Below are 19,361 nucleotides of genomic sequence, written 5' to 3'. Positions count from 1 at the left end.
CCAAACCCATTACCGTCATTGCTGCGGTGCTATGAGGAGAATCTTTCCCACATCATGACATTGCGGTGTGCCAGGCTAGAAATGCACTACAGGTCATTCAATCCTCCCCGTACTCCTATTCCTACGAACACGTAGAGAGAGCTGTAAATAGCCACAGTATTGTTTCCTAACAGAAAAAAGCGCAGAGCAATATTTTAGATGCTGTGAGTTTTGACTGTTCTCATCTTTCTGAGTTATTCTTGCTTAGTGTCATACTTCGGTTTTCTTAATGTCTGAGACCATTTCATGCTGATCTTGCAGAACCACCTGATTATTTTGGGGCTAATGGCAATGGAGACAACAGTGTATTGCCATCAGTTTTTCTACCGGGTTCAAAACCAGCTGCCACCACCCATGACGGGGGTCATATTTGACAGCGTTACTCGGGAGCACTTGGATGATGATTACTCAGCTGTGTCAAATATTTTGTCAACTACAGTTTTTACAAATTTGGGTTGGAGGTGAGGAAATACGAGGAGAGAGGAGTCTTCTTGGAATGCAGGCACCAGCCACAGGTCACTGAGGCATTAAAAAGCCCACAGTAAACTCAGTTAAACAGAGGTGAAATTCTCTACTGCTATAAGCATAGACAACAGCACCAATGTACATTCGTCTTCTCTTCCCTTGCTCTCTCCCTAGTGTGGCACTAGAGAGATCAGCTCTGCGTATGGGTTCTGGTGGTTGCATTTCTTCTCTTCTGCTTTTCCTCCCACCAGACATGTTAGAGGAGGATTGAGGCGTCAGGGTTTCTGATCAGTTATCAGGGCTATCACCCACTGGTACAGAAAACCAGAATTTTACTGTTAATGCTTCACTCTCTAAAGAACAACATTACTTAATGACTTCTGTAAGCACAGACCTCACTAATACAGCAAAATTTTGTCTGTATAGTTATATCACTGTACTTAAACAAGTAAACTCCAGGTATGGACACTCTTATTCCAGAAAGAGTGGTTTCTTTTTTTTAAGTGTTTCATATAACTTTTCTCCAGCTACAGTCAGGAGACTGCAAGCCAAGTCAGGATAATTTTCTAAATGACAGTAGATTGTAATCTACAAAGTCATGCCTTCTTTCTGACTTGGGTTGCTATGTTCTTTCAGACATGTCTCATCGCTGCCATTAACGTTATACAGCACTGCATGGATTTCTATGCATTGCTCCATGTATGTTGGATAATCTATCTATCTGCTGTGGCACCAGAGAAGAAAGACAGTGGCTTACTTCAGTCTGGCCAAGGTAGTGCAGTTCCCTTGCCACTGTGATGGCCTTCCAGTATTTGGTGTGTCTTGGCCTCCCTCCTGCTTTCTGCAAAGGTTTGTGCAGTGCAGTTTCTAGGTTTGGAAAATGGAGAACACAGAAAAGACCTATGGAAGAACTGGCCAAAGCATGGCATTGGAGGGCTGGAGGGTTACTCCTGGGTAAATCATTTTCCTGTTTGTTTTTTGTTTTCTCCCAACTTTGTTTCTCCCTCAATTCCTTTCTAAAGGATGCAGCAAAATGAAGAGAGCAGGAATGGGTTCCTCCTCTGGCATAGCTGACTTCCCACATCCTTTCCCTGCCCATGAGTGGTCCAGACGCCAGGTTCTAACACCATCTTGTAGAACCAAGGCAGTGGAAGAAGAGGGCAGCCACTGCAACAAAACATCTAAAACAAAGGAAAAAAAGGGGGAGGGAAGTATTTCAGAGTTTGTTTAGCAACGAGCAGAGTTCTGCTAATGCTTACTAATGACAAGATCAGAAATCATCTTGGAATAGACCCTGATGAGCTGCTTCTATTATATCCCCCAAACACCAGTTGCTAAGCAGTGAATCACATACAAGGTATGCAGCTGCAAACATCCATCTCCCGTTAGGAAGTCTCCTGTTGACTTTCCCCAGGGCTGAAGTCAACTCGCATAGCCACTCCCATCCCTTGCCACTGAGGTCAGAGCACGGAGAAGGTGCATTTTTATGGGCAGCAATAACATCATCTCTGCATATCCCTCCAGACATGTCATTCTCCTCTGGAGAAATGTCTGTATTTCTACAGCACAAGCACAGAAAATAGCTCAAGGCATTATATGTGATGAATATAACTCCTCTGTTAACAGATTACCTATGGAGGACCTCTCGCTGGTCAGTCCATTCCAATCTGATTAAATGGCTCTATCTGCTGGATCTTGGAAAGAGACCTGATGCTAGCTTTCTCCTGTGTAAGTGTAAATCACTTAGTGCAGTGCTACAGTTAAAACTACTTTATGACTGCTATAATTTTTCCAGCTCTTCTATCTTTCCAGATGACTTCGTCCTTCTGCTTTCTGCCTCCCTCCAGTGGCAAGTATTCGAGGACAAGAATAAAGCTTGTGAGAGAATGCAGGCAGGAGACAATGTGGAGATCAGTCATGATTTAGACCCGGCTGCCCTCAGCTGGTACAGTCCTGTGCCAAACTTTATACACTGCAGGTAAGAGCCAGGGAGCTGTGACAGGTGGAAATGCAGGATCTTTCGGTATTGCTTCAGAAGATTACAGAAGAGGAAGGCATTTGCAAATGCTACCACCTCAGCCAAGACTCACTGAGATCGCTGTTCTGCACTGCGGAGGTTAGCACTGACTTTTCTTTCTTCCCTTACTCTCTCATAGTATGTTCCTTAGGCTAATTTTATGTATGTTTTGTGAGTTTGTATGTTTTTCATTGAACCTGGGTATCCCATTTTCCATCATTTTCTGGAAAAATCAAGAATTAACTGCAGTTTACTTGAGTCATTAGCTTATGTTTGACTAAATCATATCTTCAACATCTAGTCTTAGTCTGGAGAAATTAGGAGATGCTCCCATTTCCCCTGACAGTTTGTTGTACCATCTAGCAAGTTTTCTCCCCTTAAATAATAAACTAACGCATAGTTGCTGCTCCTCTTCCAGAACAGCCCAAATATTAACAATCCAATACAGTGCCCGTGTCTGATACAGTTTGGAAATAGCTTTTAAAACACCATCTATTTATGTGAAGCCACAATACCAGAAAATGGGTTGCTGAAGAATCCTCAATGTTACATCAGAAGATATATTATCCAAATTTCAATCTTAATGCCTGGCTCACAGGACAACAGACAGAATTCCCTGTAATGCTCTGAAGTTTCATTTTCTGCAATGGTTTCTCTCCTGCAGGTCCTATCTGGATATGGTTAAAGCGGTTGTGTTCAACTGTCACTTCTGGTTCATGCTCTGCCTGATTTTTATCACTAGGACAACGTGAATCAGCATCTTTTGGCTGGGCTATCTGACAGCTTGTTTCGACTTTAAGCTTTTTGGAAACAGTCTTCTACTCAAGCCAGTCAAGAATATTCTTAGGCTGTAGGATTATTTGATTGCATACGCTATCTTAGTAATAGCGATGAAGAATCTCCTGGCTGTATGTATTTTCTTTTTACACTTCACAAAAATAGGGGGAAATCAACACTTTATTATTATTGTATTAACACCAAGAAGCACTACCTAAGGCACAGGAGTAACGTGCTGATGTTCACATGCTCTTTCACAACAAATACTATCCTAAATATCTCATAGTCAAATGCTATGCTGCTATGACAGTCTCCACATTGATAGGCACTAAATTCAGGCACTACATAAGCCACTAAAACTGAATTACTTGTCTTCCCAAGGAGGTGGGAAGCAGTCAAGAATTATGGTCTGCTCTGGATCTGTTTTGCAGATAAAAACAAATGCCCTTGGCATGAGCTAAATTCAGTTATAAAACAAAAGATTTTTCAAAAAAGAGCCTCTTGGTCATGAAAAATCCATCAAGTCTTCCAAAAGAGGTGGACAATTTGACTCCGTTCCTGTGCCTGGGTGGTCTGCCAGCAGCAAGTGGCGAGCATAGCATTCTTCTGCACACCTCTGCCTGCTTTCCACCACTGTGTTCTCGGAGAACCTTTTCTTCCAGAGGAGTCACATACAGCAAAGGCAAATGCTCATTCAACTGGCCCAGCATGCTGGGTTGAATCAAAAGGTAGAACTGCACTAGAGCACAGGAGACTGGATACACTGGAACCAGACCACACTGTCTCCCTTCCCAACAGGTCGGAACATACGCCTATCTCAACAGACTTCTGGGAAATCACTGCTGGCTGACACAGACCTTCGGCGTGTTCTGCGCTGTGCCAGGGTATGACTTTGGTAAGTAACAGTGAACACCGGGAAGGATCGAGGAGGCTTATGGGGCAACATTATTGGGCAAGTATATTATTTCAGAGGAATTAACAGCAGTCCACTTCTCTTCTAGAGAGCAAAGGGAACACCATGTCCCATCAGCAGTACAGGCGAAGTGCAGAACCACAGGAATGCGTAAGATCTTTAGCGCAGATCATACAGTGGATTCTCCAGCTGGATGAACTAACTGGAATTAGGTACTAGATTCTCCAAAGGAACAACCAGAGTCACCTAATGCCTGTAACGTGTCCACTGTATCACTTGACAGCGTGCAAAGGCAGGAGATAGAGACCACAGAACAGGAGGAAGCCAGTGAGTGTTTCTGGATAGGATCCTTAAGAATGAAGCAAGGAGTTGTCCACGAAATCTCCAAATCCACTGCAGTTTTGTTTTTTGATGTTTTTCAGAACCTGACTATTTCTGAGACCTGCACAAATCACCAGGTGTTAGCCGCATGTTTGTGTTGTTTTCTGCATGAAAACTGGACAATGCTTGTATTAATGTCTTAATGTGTAGTAAAACACACATTTGCATGGCTACTTTATTTACCCAGAGAAGAGAAAGAGAAAAGGAAAGAAACTGGGGCTTATTTTGAAAGCTGTGAAATGCTGCTGTAATTCTGAAAAGAGGGTTTGTCAAGCACATCGTCACAATCAGAAGTGTATATGTGCACTCAGAAAACAGCAGGGATTAAAAAAGAAAAAACCTGCATGCTCTGTAAGGACTGTTAGGGAACATCCTCAGCACTTCAACTCCTGCTCTAAGTCTCTTTCAGACAGTTGCTCTCCTGTCCGTTGATTTATATTTCTGTAAAGCTGCCTGTTTCTAAGAGATTTCTTTCTGTAAATGTGATGTCTTTAATGGTGTCTCTTCTCAACTCTGTTGAAGAGTGATTTACCATGAGTTGAGCAACTCACTGTAAGACTGGCTTTTCCCTCTCTTATTCTTCTACTGCTCTGTTCTATTGGTAGAAACAAACACCTTATGCCAGACTTTTGGCACGAGACTGCCAACAACAGGAGTGATGTAATTGTGAATTCTCCCAGTCCACTACGAAGAGCTAGGCAGCAATATCAGTCCTTGGATCTACCAAATTGATAACCATAGTCAACTAGTTTGTTTTACCGAGGTCTATTCCTCTATGGCAATGCAGGGGCGGCTGCATGCTGACCGGAGGAATGTTTCATGAACAGTCCTGCAGAGGAGCTGAGCTGTTTGCAGAGAAGCTGAAGAAAGCTGTGTTGTACAGACTGGAGGGAGAGAAGAAATCCCTACAGGCTATGAAAAGACAGTAAGTCTACTGCTCATTCAAAACTGCATTTTAAAATAAACTGTGTATCCAGCTGGTGAGCATGGTGAGCTGTTTTATCTTTTTACTGCTGCCTTTCTATACTCAGATGACTGAACTTCCATTCTTTTTGGTTTTTTCCTTCTCCCATCTGAGGCCAGTCCTTCACAGTAACATTGATCTTAAATCTTTTACCATTAGGAGGAATGGGGTTTAACATTATAATAATATTAACTGAGATCAAAACACAAGGCTCTGACTCAGGAGTCAGAGATTCAGCTAGAAAGGCTCAGATGATGGACCAGACGCCCAAAACACTACAGCAGCTCTTTACTCTGTGTCCGCATTCTTCAGTGGGATCCACACTCAGTGGGACAGGACACGTGCCTGTTCTGTTCCAGGAGCCATGTATCTATCAGCTGGTTTCCCAGCGTTTTGGTTCCTTGAGTGCAGCTGGCTTATCCTTGGCGCTCTCTGAATATGGGCAGCATCACTCACATTTGTCCATCTGACCTGTCCCTAAGCCACAGTCTGTTGGCTCAGCATTGCGGCTGCTACCTCAGATGACCTGTCTCTGCTCACCAAGGCAGTGTTTTTCTGCTAGGAGACACCTTTCTGCTCCATCCTACAGGATTCTGGCTTCTTCGCTGTTTTACAGCAAAGGGTAAACCATTACAGCAAACGGTTCGGTGGCTGGAGCTGGGCACAGTGAGACTGAGGCCATCTGCACACTGAGGCTTTTGTTGACACCGTAACTGCACTGGTGCAAACAACTAGCGTAAACAGACTGCACTGGAGCAAACACGGATTAACCCCTGCACTTTCTGCCATAAGCTCTGCAAAAAAGCCTGACATTAAGACAATATGTTACGTAAACACATCAGTGTGAAAGCCTTACAGCTTGTTACTAGTCCTCCACTGAAGATGCAGACAAAGAAAAAACAAAGTTGTAGAATGTCCTTGGAAGATGGAAGGGAAGTGTGTAAGATATAGATCTGCCTTGTGACCACGATCTGTGGTCCAGCAGGGACCCAACAGCATTGTCCTTGCCCATTTTAACTGCCTGGGTGCTACGTCACCACTGCTTGGCAGAGCACTGTTTGAGGCTATCAGTGCTTGCACTTGCCATGTTGGAATAATGGGACTTATTTTCACTTTGCAGTTGGGACTGAATGAAGCCTTCTCAATGCCTTTCTAGATGAACAAAGATTGACCAAACATTTTGTGTTATCCGCGGTAGAATCTCACAGATGTTTCCTTGCAGAAGTCTTAAGGAGAATACCAAATGTTTCAACACCACATACAAAGCTGGTCCAGAGCCAAACATTTACGATACTGTTTTGTGTTTGCCTATAGTATTGCATGAGCCTGTCAAAGCTGCTTCCTGTTTTGGCTATTATATTTTGGGATGGAGAGCTTCCAAATACTATCCAGGTCCAAAGTAAGCTGTGCTCAGTAAAAATAAAAACAATAATATCAGCAGAAGTATAAATACTCAGATGAATAATTATCTCTCTATTATTTCCTGGCTTGCAAAATTACATGTGTTAATAGGAGAGGGGCAATTTTAAGAGACATATGCTAAACCTCAGCTGGCCAAAGACGTGAAAGACTTCGTTATTCTCACAACCTTTATATTTTACACGTCAAAGCAATATCCAACAAAATAGATATTTAAGACCCATCCCTATTTCCTTTCCTAGTCATCCAATGGACATTGAGTCAGGCTTGTGAACTTGTCCATTATTAAGTCTATCGAAGACAAGGGGATGGTATTTCAGTATCACTGGCCATATTTCAGACAGATATGAGAAGCGGCTAAAGTTATGGAATTGCTTGTGAAACAGGATTCAGAAGGAAGCATGTTGGTAGGATACCCAGTCTTAGGAGAAAGAGTGTGACAATCAGATGAAGGAGGAAGGAATTCATGTGTGTGAGTCAGGTGATGCCCATCGCAAACAAGTGGCTGGTGTTTTGTTTTTTTTTTTTTTAGCACCAGACCTAGAGCCTCTCCTTGGTCTCCTTGGTTTTCGTCTTAGCTTTATATCTTTGGGGAAAAATACTTCCAGATTTGCAGTCTGGACTTATTCATTAGGACAGGATGATAGGAAATAAAAAATGTTGTAAAAATAAAATAGAGTAAAATAAAAGCATATGACTAGTTGAAAAAAATGAAAAACCCAACATTTTAGATAAAAAAAAAAATGAACATTTCTCATTTTTAGGTAATTTATAAACCAAATCTTATTTTCCTGACCATTTCTATAACATTGATATTGCAAACCGTATGCCACAGGGCAGGCATGGAAATGATGTTTGTAAGACACTGAATTCAGATAAAGTGCATGCCTAACTATTAGCAATATTGTCTAAATTTTATTTTCAGCCTGCAGGATGGAACTAATCAAAATCAGACAGAAGAAATTCGAGAGCTTAAAGCAAACAACTAGCCCTGTGATGCAATCAGAGAAAGAGCAGCAGCTCCAAGATGCAGGTAAAACTGTGGCGTCACATTAAGCGTGCCATAGTCACACGGGGGGAAGGTGTCTGTGTCCCTGTTCTGTCTTTGGGTTCTACAGAAGAGTATTCCACATTGCCTCTAGATGGTTGGACCACAACTTCTGTCTGTCCCAGGCAGTTTTCACACCTGCCTTTGGGCCCACAGGACTCCTGGAAAGCAAGAGCTGTGGCCAGCATTCCTGTGGCCTCAGTCGCAGTTGAGAGCAGACGGGGCAGATTGCCTCCACGGCTCACAAGCATGGCTCTCCCGCCGTGTACGCAACCCCGGCCTGCCCTGAGCAGCCCTCTGCAAGGAGGAATGTCATTCTTGGAACTTAAAGGGGAAGAAGGAAAATCTGCCCATCTGTTCTGTTACATTACTTTTACACTCATCTTTGCAGAGGAGGGCGAGAAGAAGGAGAATGACTACAAAAGCAAATGGTGGCAACCTTGGGCGAAGTATACCTCGGGGAAGTTGAAAGCCAATGAACCATTACCAAAGGGAAAGATGGTGTGCAGAAGTGGAAACAACATACCTCCTGGAGATGTGTGTCTGCACACAACCACAACCTGCAGGAACGAAACCCAACTGCTCTCCCATGGCTGCATCAAGACCTACCTCATTTAAGAAGGAGAATGTGTGTATTTTAGCAAGATGTGTACAATTTTTCAGTCTGTCCCTCCCAAACACTACCACTGCCTGACATACTTCAGTGTAGATGGAAAATTATTTTCTTCACAGATGTTCCTATTTAGAGCTCAAGAACTGCCTTAAACTATATAAAAATACATTAAAATACTAATAGAGTAAAAATATTAACAGTATGTTCCATTATACTATGGCTAACCTACTAAAATACATATCCCACTTTAACATAAGTTGAACATATGGACTAAGATTTCTAACAGTACACTGATGATTGAGATGCATAATTCATTTGGATTTTGAAGAGAACTATGTTCCTAAATCTCCTATACATCTCTGAACTCCATCAGTTTTTCATTGTTTTAGTGATTCGGGCTGGTAGTTACCTCCTCTTTGAGAGCGACAGTGAAGAGGAGGACGACCCAGGGCACACAGGAAAGCATGAGGAAGAATCGCCAAAGAAAAAAACAGCATTTCAGGTGCAGCACTTCATCGTGGAAAACAGCAGCAGGGCCTAGGGGACAGGGCATTAGGTGGGGACCTGTGGAATTTAAGAGCTACTTCCAACTCCACTAGTGAGTTTTTTAAGGAATTTGATTGATTTTCCTGGGCATTAGTTTCTCTGTAAAATGGGGATAGCGAGGCTTACTTCTTTACTACAGCATTTCAAGATCTATGGGGGGAACAGTATGGGTATTGCTGTTACATATGGCAGCTGGACATCAAGAAGTATTTTTCTGCTACTGCTTGACCTCCCCGCTGGGAGCAAAGAGGGTCAGTGAGCCGTCGTTGGGAGCCTGGAGTCAAAGGAAAGGGAAGCGGGTTTGCGGAGGGAGAGGCTACACTACCCTGGATGAGTGAGCAGATAGATGAGGCCACTCCAAGGAGTCCATGAGAAGCAGCACTACCCAGGCTCTGCTAGCTGGACACATCTGTCCAGCTCCTCAGCAGAGAGCAACAGGGCTTCTCCGTGCAGCTTGCCCTTGAAGCTTGGGTGACCAGCTCTGCATTGGCTCTGAGAACAAGGGAACAGGATGAAATCAGAGGACAGAGAATGAAAGACGACAAAGAGCACCAGAGGCTGGCAGGTAATGGGGAAAGCACTCAGACGCTTGGCCATGGCAGCTTTCTAGCCATATCAGACTAACTGGAGCAGCCCAGGAATAAGAAAAACTGTACGCAACATGTCAGCGAGTACAGACGGCTATCAGGGTCCAGAGGGGTCTGAGGAAACATTAAATACGTATATCCCTATAGTGCACAAGCTGCAAATACCACAAGGTTATACCACACAAAAACAGGCCAAAAAATGTGAGACTTCCTGTCCTCGACATACTCCTCATGCTAGATAAAGTCTTCCCTCATCTCCTGCCCCCATGTCCATACCTCTGCCCCCATACTTGCGAATTCCAGTGCAGCCTTCGATGATGTGACCTCCATATAGCTTCAAAAGCCCATTCATTTCGGTGAGCAGTGGAAGGGCCCAGAATTCATGTGTGGGGGAGAGATGTCTAGACAAAATTTATGTGGCTTTGTATGTTTGTATTCCCATATGGCACAGGAGAGGTGAGAATTGAATGCTGTGAAGAAGAAAAAGAGAGAGTGAGCGAGCGCGCGCGCTTAGATGAACCAGTAAGGCAATCTATGTTGTAGCAAATGCATTAACCCTTGTATACAAGGTGTTAATAAAAAGATTAAGATGACTTGAAGTGAGCTTTGCAACTTATTACCACCATAACAAGCATCGAGGAATAAAAATAGCAATGGAAAAGCATGGTGAATCATTCCCTGTTTGTAAATGCATGTCTTTTTTTCCCTGCTAACAGAAAAGATTATCCAAAGAGTAATCAGTATTGCCAAGTTTATATGGGTCTTTCTTCATGCACTGCTAGATGATACTACAGGGGCACTGCATTCTCTCTGCAAAGACAACCTGGACATTGCAAATGTACTCAGAATTGAAAGATGCATGCTACAGCATGAAATCAATAGGGTATGAACACTACAGTTCACATGCATTGTAGCTTTCAGTGTGAACTGCATATCTGAATTCACTGAATTCCTACTGTTACACGCTGGAAATTCTGGGCTCTATCCTGAAATTGTTTTACATAGAAAACACTGTCAGACAAGAAAATAATGCATTAATTCTCCTACAGATAACAGTCTGAAAACCAAAAAGTTTTCACTGGTCACTTTCGCCCAGCTCAGGACTTCATTTCAACTCACTTTTGATTCTTTTTTTCCGTATTAATCACAGCTCTGCATATTCTTGGTATCCATTTAGATGTCCAAAGCAATTTGAAAAAAAAAGAAGCTTAATAATTCTATTCAGGTTATATAGAGAAGACTGGTAGAGATCAGCACTGTTTTCTGCTGCAGGTGAGAGCAAGGAGAAGGACATATGTTGTGTAGAAAGAGATTTAAAGCTGAACCTAGCTGTATGTTCTAGAGGTGAGAATTCATGTGGGACCTCAGAGGTCTTGCAGGATAGAACATACCTTATAATCATTTTCTTCAGCAAAAGAGAGCACTGTATTTCTGCTACTTGATTAATTCTGTATTCATTTTTGAACGGAAATGACACTGCCCTCCAACATTATAACATGAGGAAGGGTCAGCAGGCACAAGCAACTCTCTATGAAAGACACAAAATGGAAGGCTTGGAGGAGGATAAGAAGGAAAACGTAGTATCTGAGTGCCAGCAGACATCCAGAGATGATACCCTACTGCTCTCTGAAACCATTGCATCCAGGCGAATGGACAGTGATGATGATTACCAGAACTCTTTGGAGCTGTAGAGACATCACTACAGGCACTCAGCACCAGGCAATATTTGCTAAATTTGCTAGACTGCTTAAACTCTTATGACCTGTTACTGTAGCATCTGAACAGCTCATAGATATTAATATAGTTAATATATTATCTTGTACCACTGGATATCATTCTTATTCTATAGGTGGGGAAATGAGATACAAAGGATCATCACTAGTACAAAGTCACAGAAAAAGCCCTAGGAGCAAGGATATCCTGAAACGTATAAAACCTCATTTTGACTTTTGTTAAAGTTCTCCATTTCTAAATTATAGACCAACCTTACTCCCAAGACTCAAAATCAGCAGCACTCTTGTAGTTAGCAAGCCAGAGACTGCCCCAGAGTAAATACAGAATAACTTAGAATATTCAAGAACAGAGAGATGAAATACTTTGAGTATATGAAATACAGAGAAATAATTTTACATTTCTATGCAAGGTAAATGTTATCAGAATTAAAATAATTGCAGATTCACAAAGACAGGATTGGTGTGGGAATTCAGAACAAGTGTGATATTTGCCACGTGGCAAGAGTTTTTTGTCATCTCTGCCTAGAATGATCTGGACACTGTCTAATAAAAATTTTTGTGATAGGTCTAGAGATGTTTTAAACAATACATTTGAGCCAAGGGATTGTGACCAAGATGCTGAAGAAGTAAGTGGAGACGAAGCAGCAGAGAAGATGGAAGCTGAAGACAGCATCAAAGGCATGGTGCCAGAAATGAATCCTTCACCTTCTTCCTGTGCTAAATTTCCCAACCTGGAGAACTGTTCGTTAGATGCAGCAGATCATGTTGCTTCACCATCAGTTCAGAGGAGCAAAGCATTAGGCAGGCCATAAAAGAAATTCCTGTTAAGATGACTGCCAGTGAACTACTACTGAACAGGCAAGAAAAACCTAAAAACAAATCCAACTGTTACGATATGTGTGTGTTCAATACAACATCTTAAAGAAATATAATAGCACTTAACAGTTTCCAGTTTTTACCTCTCTCCAAAAAGGACTGGAATCATGTGTGGACTAAAAAGGTTATGTAAATCAGCTGGTATAAATCAGCATTATTGCATTCACAGAGAATGTGGGCCAGTTTTGAGTGGGAATCTGCCTCTCGGGGTTACACGCTCTGCCAGTGTTAGAAGTAACGCCATATGCAGGAACTGATGCTCATTTTCACAATGCACGTTTTCTTTACGGCCTTTTAAAGAAAATGAAACTTTTGACAAAGTAATTTAGTGACTGTTTAGTACCCTTCTTGATGTGCAAGTATGTAAACACACCCTTGTAATTTAGGACCGGTAACAGAGTAGGTACAGTTTAGGTGATTTACCGTATGTCATTTTAGTACCAATAAATCAGCCCTAGGATACTGGAATATGATTATTGGTGGATATAGTCAGCAATAGCTTTTAGTAAGACTTGGTGAATAGGCTGTTGAAACATCACACCTGCAGTTCTGAAGAGGTTCCTCTATGCCATCCCTTTGGTCTGATTTATTTAATTATCTGTGTCAAAAATTCTGGTTAGCAATCTCACATCCTTTTTCCTAGAAAATACAGTTGGTTCCTTTGCATACTTTTTTGTTCTGTGGTTCAGGATGTTTCACGACAGTGAACTGGAAGAGTCAGAGAAGTTTTATCAGAGCCTGCCTCATCCTTTAAAGCTGGGCTTTGCTTTGTACAACGCCATGGTGTCCAAGTCAGAAATGCTTTGCTATTTTGTGATCATTCTGAATCACATGGTTTTGGCTTCAGTCCTCACTTTGGTTCTGCCCATTCTTATTTTTCTCTGGGCCATGTTATCTGTTCCAAGGCCTACAAAATTCTTCTGGATGACAGCAGTTATTTATACACAGCTATGTTTTCCTGGATGACAGCCATTACTTATACACAGATACGTTTTTCTCACTACTGCTAAAGTTCTTCTTAACACTGAAGCAAGTGGCTTTGTAAATAAGTCATTTCTAAAGTATAGTAAACTTCTCTTAGGACCAATGTTTAAGTGGATTAGCAAGGGGATAATACTTAAAAAAAATGGTGCATGAACTGTAGGCATTTATTGACTTGGAAACAAGAAATAAGTTGAGTAGAAAGAGAAAATATCTATCCACCAAAAAGTTCCACTGGCTTTCAGAGAAAGGCTTGCTCTCCAGAATTTCAAACCATTAAGAATGTCTGTTGGACATTCCCTATGGTTCTTGGAGCCATTCCCTATTCTTAAAAGATCTGCAAATCCTTCTGAGAATACTTAGTCTCTACAAGTTTGTATCTTCCAACTCATTCGGTTTCTTTTTTTCTCTCTAGATAACAGTAGTTGTCAAATATTTTTCGCAGTTTGGATTCTTTCCATGGACCACTAAATTGTATTGTGCCATCAATGCAGAAGAACCGTTCGTTCTGCCAGATACTGTTGGGATTGAGAAGAAGCCTGGCTATGTGCACTTTGATCTCATCCAGCTGCTTGCTTTGTTCTTTCACAGGTCAGTCCTGAAGGTAAAGGGTCCTATACCAGAAGAGGAAATTATTCTTTTTTTCCCAAACTCCGATGCACATTTGCAGTTAAATCAAACGCTGCTGAATGTGCTTTATCTTAATTTTTGTTATAGATCCAAAATTGAATTGTGTTTTAAGGAATACGGCCTCAGCATCCAAATATTGATTTGAAGGTAAATTTAAGATCTGCTTCTCAGCTTTGTAAAAGGCTAAATCACAGATCTAAACATCACTAGCCCTAATTCTTTGGCTACATGATTCAAATAAATGCTGCATATTTAACAGAAGGTGTGCACATAGTCTAGTAGTTGGAGCCTTGGTAGGAAAAATTATGGTCCCTTTGAAGGGCAGTAAGTTGTGCCATGAATTTCAGGGAATCTCAAATGTTGATCTAAATCTGTGAGGTTGGATTCATTATTTATTCACCATAAAAGCCTTTCTTAAATCTGAAGTGCAGGCTCTCTTTATGGCCATTCCCATTTTTGTCCTTTTCCTTATCTGATGGGTGATTTGAGATTTTCATAACTCACAGACATCAATTGTATTATGCTTTCTTAAAATATTCCTTTTAGTGCCATGGACTGTGGGATTTTGAATGTGTTGATATTCCTGATTCCAAGAAGAAAGGACCAACTAGATGGCAAAAGAAAAAGCAGCGCAGAGGTAATTTCATGGAAGAGAAACCTGGGTCAATGAGATGGCATCTTTTCAGACAGCATAATCCTTCAGCAAGTGTTTTCAGAGGAACTGTGACAACCCCAGGGAATGGAGGCCATTGGATTCTCAAAGCTATTTTTGTACATTTAAAGAGAAGTATGTTCCATTTTAAATTAAGATAGGAAGAATACAACAAAAGTACAACTGTGTTGACTGAATGAGTGCATTCTCACCACAGTTAAAACAGAACCAGTCATCTTCCCAGGGAAATTAGGAAACATACCATAATGAAAAAAATTTGCTTTTTTTACACAGATGTTATTTGTCTTTTGTTTGGTAGATAAGCTTCATAAGAAGAAAGCAAGGAAGAGATGGAATCGTTTTGGAAGGAATCTCAGCAGTAAGAAGAAACTTCTCAAGCATAAGATGAAACAACTGATACTGAAGACAAAGCAGATGGTGGTTAAAACATAACTTGAATACTACTTCTAGCCTCCGTTAAAAAGATGCACTTGAGCCCAGTAGTTTTATTAATTCCAGTCTTCATAGGCTGCATGCATTAAGGACATGCATTTCTGCATTTTAAAGACTCTTTAGCAGAAATTTTCACTAAAACATCCTATTTTTATTCCCTAGTGCCCTTCAAGTCTACTGGCTTATCAGGCAGTTCTTCTATGTTATCATTCATCCAGAGCAGTGCCCTGTGTGATATGTCTATACTCTGATGTTTTTGGTTGACATGAGCAGTTTTATTATCATTGTCTTTGGATACTGGCTTTTGGGATAAGCAAAAGAGTGAATTTGGTTCTATAGCCTGTGGAGCAAGATCATTTGATTCTTGACTTAGAGACATTAACATACATTCAAAAGTCTCTACTGAAACTTTATTCTTAAAGCTGGGGTTTAGGAGAACCCTTTGAGAGACTGTTTTAATGATGAAAACTGGAAGTCTGTATCCGTAAGCCTGTATAAGACACACACTTTGTATTCGCTTTAGCTGATTGATTACTTTGCTCTGCCACTAGGAACATGATGGGAATTTCCTCCAATTACTCTATTCCTAGGAACATGATGGGAATTTCCTCTAATCCACAGCCACTCTTTTTCTGTTTGTTTGATTTCTGATTCAGCCTTAAACTCCAGTGAAACAACAGCTCAGATGAATATCAGACTAACCATGATAATGGGAGAAGGGGAGGCACAAGAGAAGAACATGAAAACAGACTGCAGATGTGGCAAGGTCACTACTTCCCAAGAAAAGCAAGCCATGTGCTTTGAGGTCTTCCCAAAGTATTTTCCTCTCCTGGGCAATGCTGGAGAGCTTCTCTGCAGGATGGGAGCAGATCTCAGCACAGAGATAAGACATGAAAAACTAGTGAGAAACAAATCAGAGGGCCTTGGATGACTCCCTAAGGAAATGAGCAGTCCTAAATTCCATCAAGATCAGGACTTACGTAGGGCACCACTATAACAGGAGAAATGCTCTTTCAGGATCAGATTACCAGAGCCAAAGTGAGAAGGCCAGCTTCACTTCCAAACTGCTCTTAGTGCCAACTGGGAACAATAAATTTCTAGAGAAAAATGCTCAGCTCAGTCTCTGAAATGTTGTTAGCTTGGCTGTTTGCATACTGCAGTGCACTCCTCTAGGCCAAGCTTTGCAATGAGATGCAAAAGGGAGCTTACACCATAAATGCATTTTGAGGATCTTAGCTCTGCATCTCTCTTTCCACAGCTGGCTGTTGCTAAAGTGACTGCTTCAATAAAAGAGAAGTAGATACCAACCTGGGAAGAGAGGCAGCAATACCAGTTCATGGCTCTTAGGAGAGGGAAAAAAAAACTTTGCAAAATAGTCTTAGCAATAAAAAAGGAGGGCAGGGACAGAGAAATCAAAAGCTGGGTCAGGATCTGAATCCCCCCCCCCCCTTAAAAAAAAAAAAAGAAAAAAGAAAGAAAAAAGAAAAAACAGGATCAGATAAAAACTTCAGCTCTAAAACCTCTGAAATATGGGGAGGAGAAATCTAGAGCAGAGCAGTATGAAAGCATTTGGTTTGGGGAGCTTCAAGAAACAGACGTGTCAGCCTTGAATGTAGGATTGGTGCCCATTCATACGTAAAACATATCGCCAAATAAAACTGTTCAAAAATACTATCTTTGAACCCTTTCTTATGCATCCATGGTGTTGCTTATCTGTGGCTTTCTTAAAGATGCATTCAGTGGCACTACTTACCTAAACAGCAATAATGCATATAAGAGTGGATCCAAATTTTCAGTTATTCTACTGGATATATCAAATCACCAGACTAACTCAGTCATGTGTGTTGGTATACAGATTCTTCTCTTCTTTCTATGACAAATCTCAGTCTCCATGATTCATTTCAGAAACATTCGGCAGCTGCTGACATCACTGAATTGCTTTCAGAAGACCAGGTCCCAGCAGCCTTTTTGGTGATGCTCCTGTTTCAGTTTGGCACAATGACTGTGGACCAGGCCATATCTTTAAGGAGGACCATGTTTGGGAAGTGTATATTCCGGGTGGTCCTCGTCTTTGGCATTCACTTTTGGATGTTTTTCATCTTACCAGGCATTACTGAAAGGTATTAGCCTACCCAGTTTCATATAATATACTTCTCATGCCCTTAGGCCCATCCACCACTTTCAACAGAGAAATGAGAATATGTGCTTTTGGCTGGTAAGCTGTGATGGGAATATTTGAAAATGGATAGATAGATGGACACTGTGAACTTCGAGTTTTCCAGCAGTCCACAACTGAGAAGCACAGCATGTTCTGGGCAATGACTATGCAAAAACATGATTAATTGTACTTTAGTTTGCCTCTGCAGACTGTGTCTGTGGTTCATATGCCTGCTCAGATGTGGTAAAAAATATTTGATCCGATAAGGCAGCCTAAGTTCTACCAGGAAAAAGAGCCATCTGCATATATACGAAATACGGCACAGGAAAAATCCCAGCAAGAAGTATTTGCCCAGCCTTAGCTATATCCTGTCAAAAGCTCTTCTCTATAAGTAGACCTCAATCTTCCTGGGCTTATTATTGTTCAAGCTACAGAGAAAAGAACAGTATTTAGCAGGGCTTCCAGCTCTGGCATATAGCCTCTACATTGAATCTTGAGTTTTGCTGGGTTCAGATTTGGTCCAGGTTTTAACAAAGAGGTCAAATCAGTTATTTTGAAATAGTCACATTTATGTTCTTTAAAAAAAGCTTTCATGAGAAAAATACTGAAGCAAATCCTATGATCTGCTCATTTCCAGAAGGTTTAACAGAAACCCTGTGGCTCAGCTTTGGTACTTGGTCAAATGCATTTATTTTGGTTTGTCAGCCTATCAGATCAGATGTGGCTGTGCAAGTTGTGTCCTAGGCAACTTTCTGACAAAAAGCTATAATTGCATCAACCTCTTCTTATTTCAGGGGTAAGTACAACAGTGACATTCAGCTTTTGCAACAGAGTATGCAAACTGCAAGCCTGGTCCTACTCGCCTAAGAGCCAACAGCACATTCCTGCCATGGTTTCGTTTAGGATATTTGCAATTTATGGAAAGTGCACCAAAAATTCTTTGCAGGAAATGAGCGCAGCATCTGAATGCTATTGTTTGACACTTGAACACAAACCATGTTTCTTACTGCTATGGTCAGCCTTACCCCTTCCCTGATGGAGGACTGTTCCAATTCCAAATAATTACTCCACGAGTATTTCAGACACACGGTCTCATTTCTGGCAGCCACCCCTACACTAAATTCTCTCTGGTGCCTGGAACAGCTGCTTATTCCTCCAGCTTGGGCCTTTGAGATGTAAATAGTGTAATCCAGCTTCAAGAGGCAAGGAAATATTAGCAGAATTCAATGTAAATATTGTATAAATCATCCCAAAATAGCATGGCCATGGGATGAGCCAAAGACACTAACAGAAAGTTAAACAGACTAAGTAAATACAGACTAAATATATTCCCCTCCTGGAATTGCCACTGGAATAGATCCAGATAGGAAATAGGTTGAAATGCAGTCTTGTGGCAGCGATATTAAAAAGCCATTGGCCCATTTGGTGACATTTAAAATGAATTTTATGTACTCAATGCATTTTAATACATGCTGAGTTAAATATTATCAAATCTATAAAAAGATTATGGAAAGAATGTCTGTTTTCATATGGGTGGACACTGCCTGGAACTCTCTCTGCGGGTTTTGTGTAAGAGAAGTGTTTGAAAGAAAAAACCATCCCTGCTGTAAGCTATGTGCCTAGATTTCAAGCAGCACATGCACAAATCGTTGCACTGTGGTTTTTGAACGCAGTTACTTGCCCGTTCAGAGGCTAGAAGTTATTATACATTAAGGCAACAGAATTTGCAGGACACAAGACACAATGAGGCCCAAAGAACGAGATACACTGATTCCATCCCTCACATGTGCAAACGGAAGAAATCAATCCAATTGTCCAGTGCGGGTTTGTACAGAGCCTGATTCAGTACAGCATAAGTATAAATGGACCCTGTTCTCGCATGGATCCCTCTCTAGCTGGTCCCTGGCCCCTACAGTAGAAAACAGCTTTCTGATGATAACAAGATATCCCGACTCACCCAGAACAGTCCCGGAATGCAGACGCCTGTCTTAGTGTCCCCAGGCCCTTTCTTCAGAAAGCTGCTTCGGACAGAGTTTTACAGACAGGATGGGCTTTCCATGTTCCCCATATTGCACCCAAGGAAGCCGGTAGCTTTCTGTGACTCCCCTT

The 19,361-nt window shown here is 41.5% G+C and overlaps 1 pseudogene; it reads left to right on the top strand.

Moving 5' to 3' along the window:
* Positions 1-285: 285 nt before the first annotated feature.
* Positions 286-18,052, top strand: LOC112986172 (piezo-type mechanosensitive ion channel component 2-like; annotated as a pseudogene).
* The last annotated feature ends 1,309 nt before the right edge of the window (positions 18,053-19,361 follow it).

Source organism: Dromaius novaehollandiae, chromosome 16, assembly GCF_036370855.1.
Source record: "Dromaius novaehollandiae isolate bDroNov1 chromosome 16, bDroNov1.hap1, whole genome shotgun sequence".
NCBI lineage: Eukaryota > Metazoa > Chordata > Aves > Casuariiformes > Dromaiidae > Dromaius > Dromaius novaehollandiae.
The sequence above is the reverse complement of the archived record's forward strand: the minus strand, read 5'-3'. Positions and strand labels throughout refer to the sequence as shown.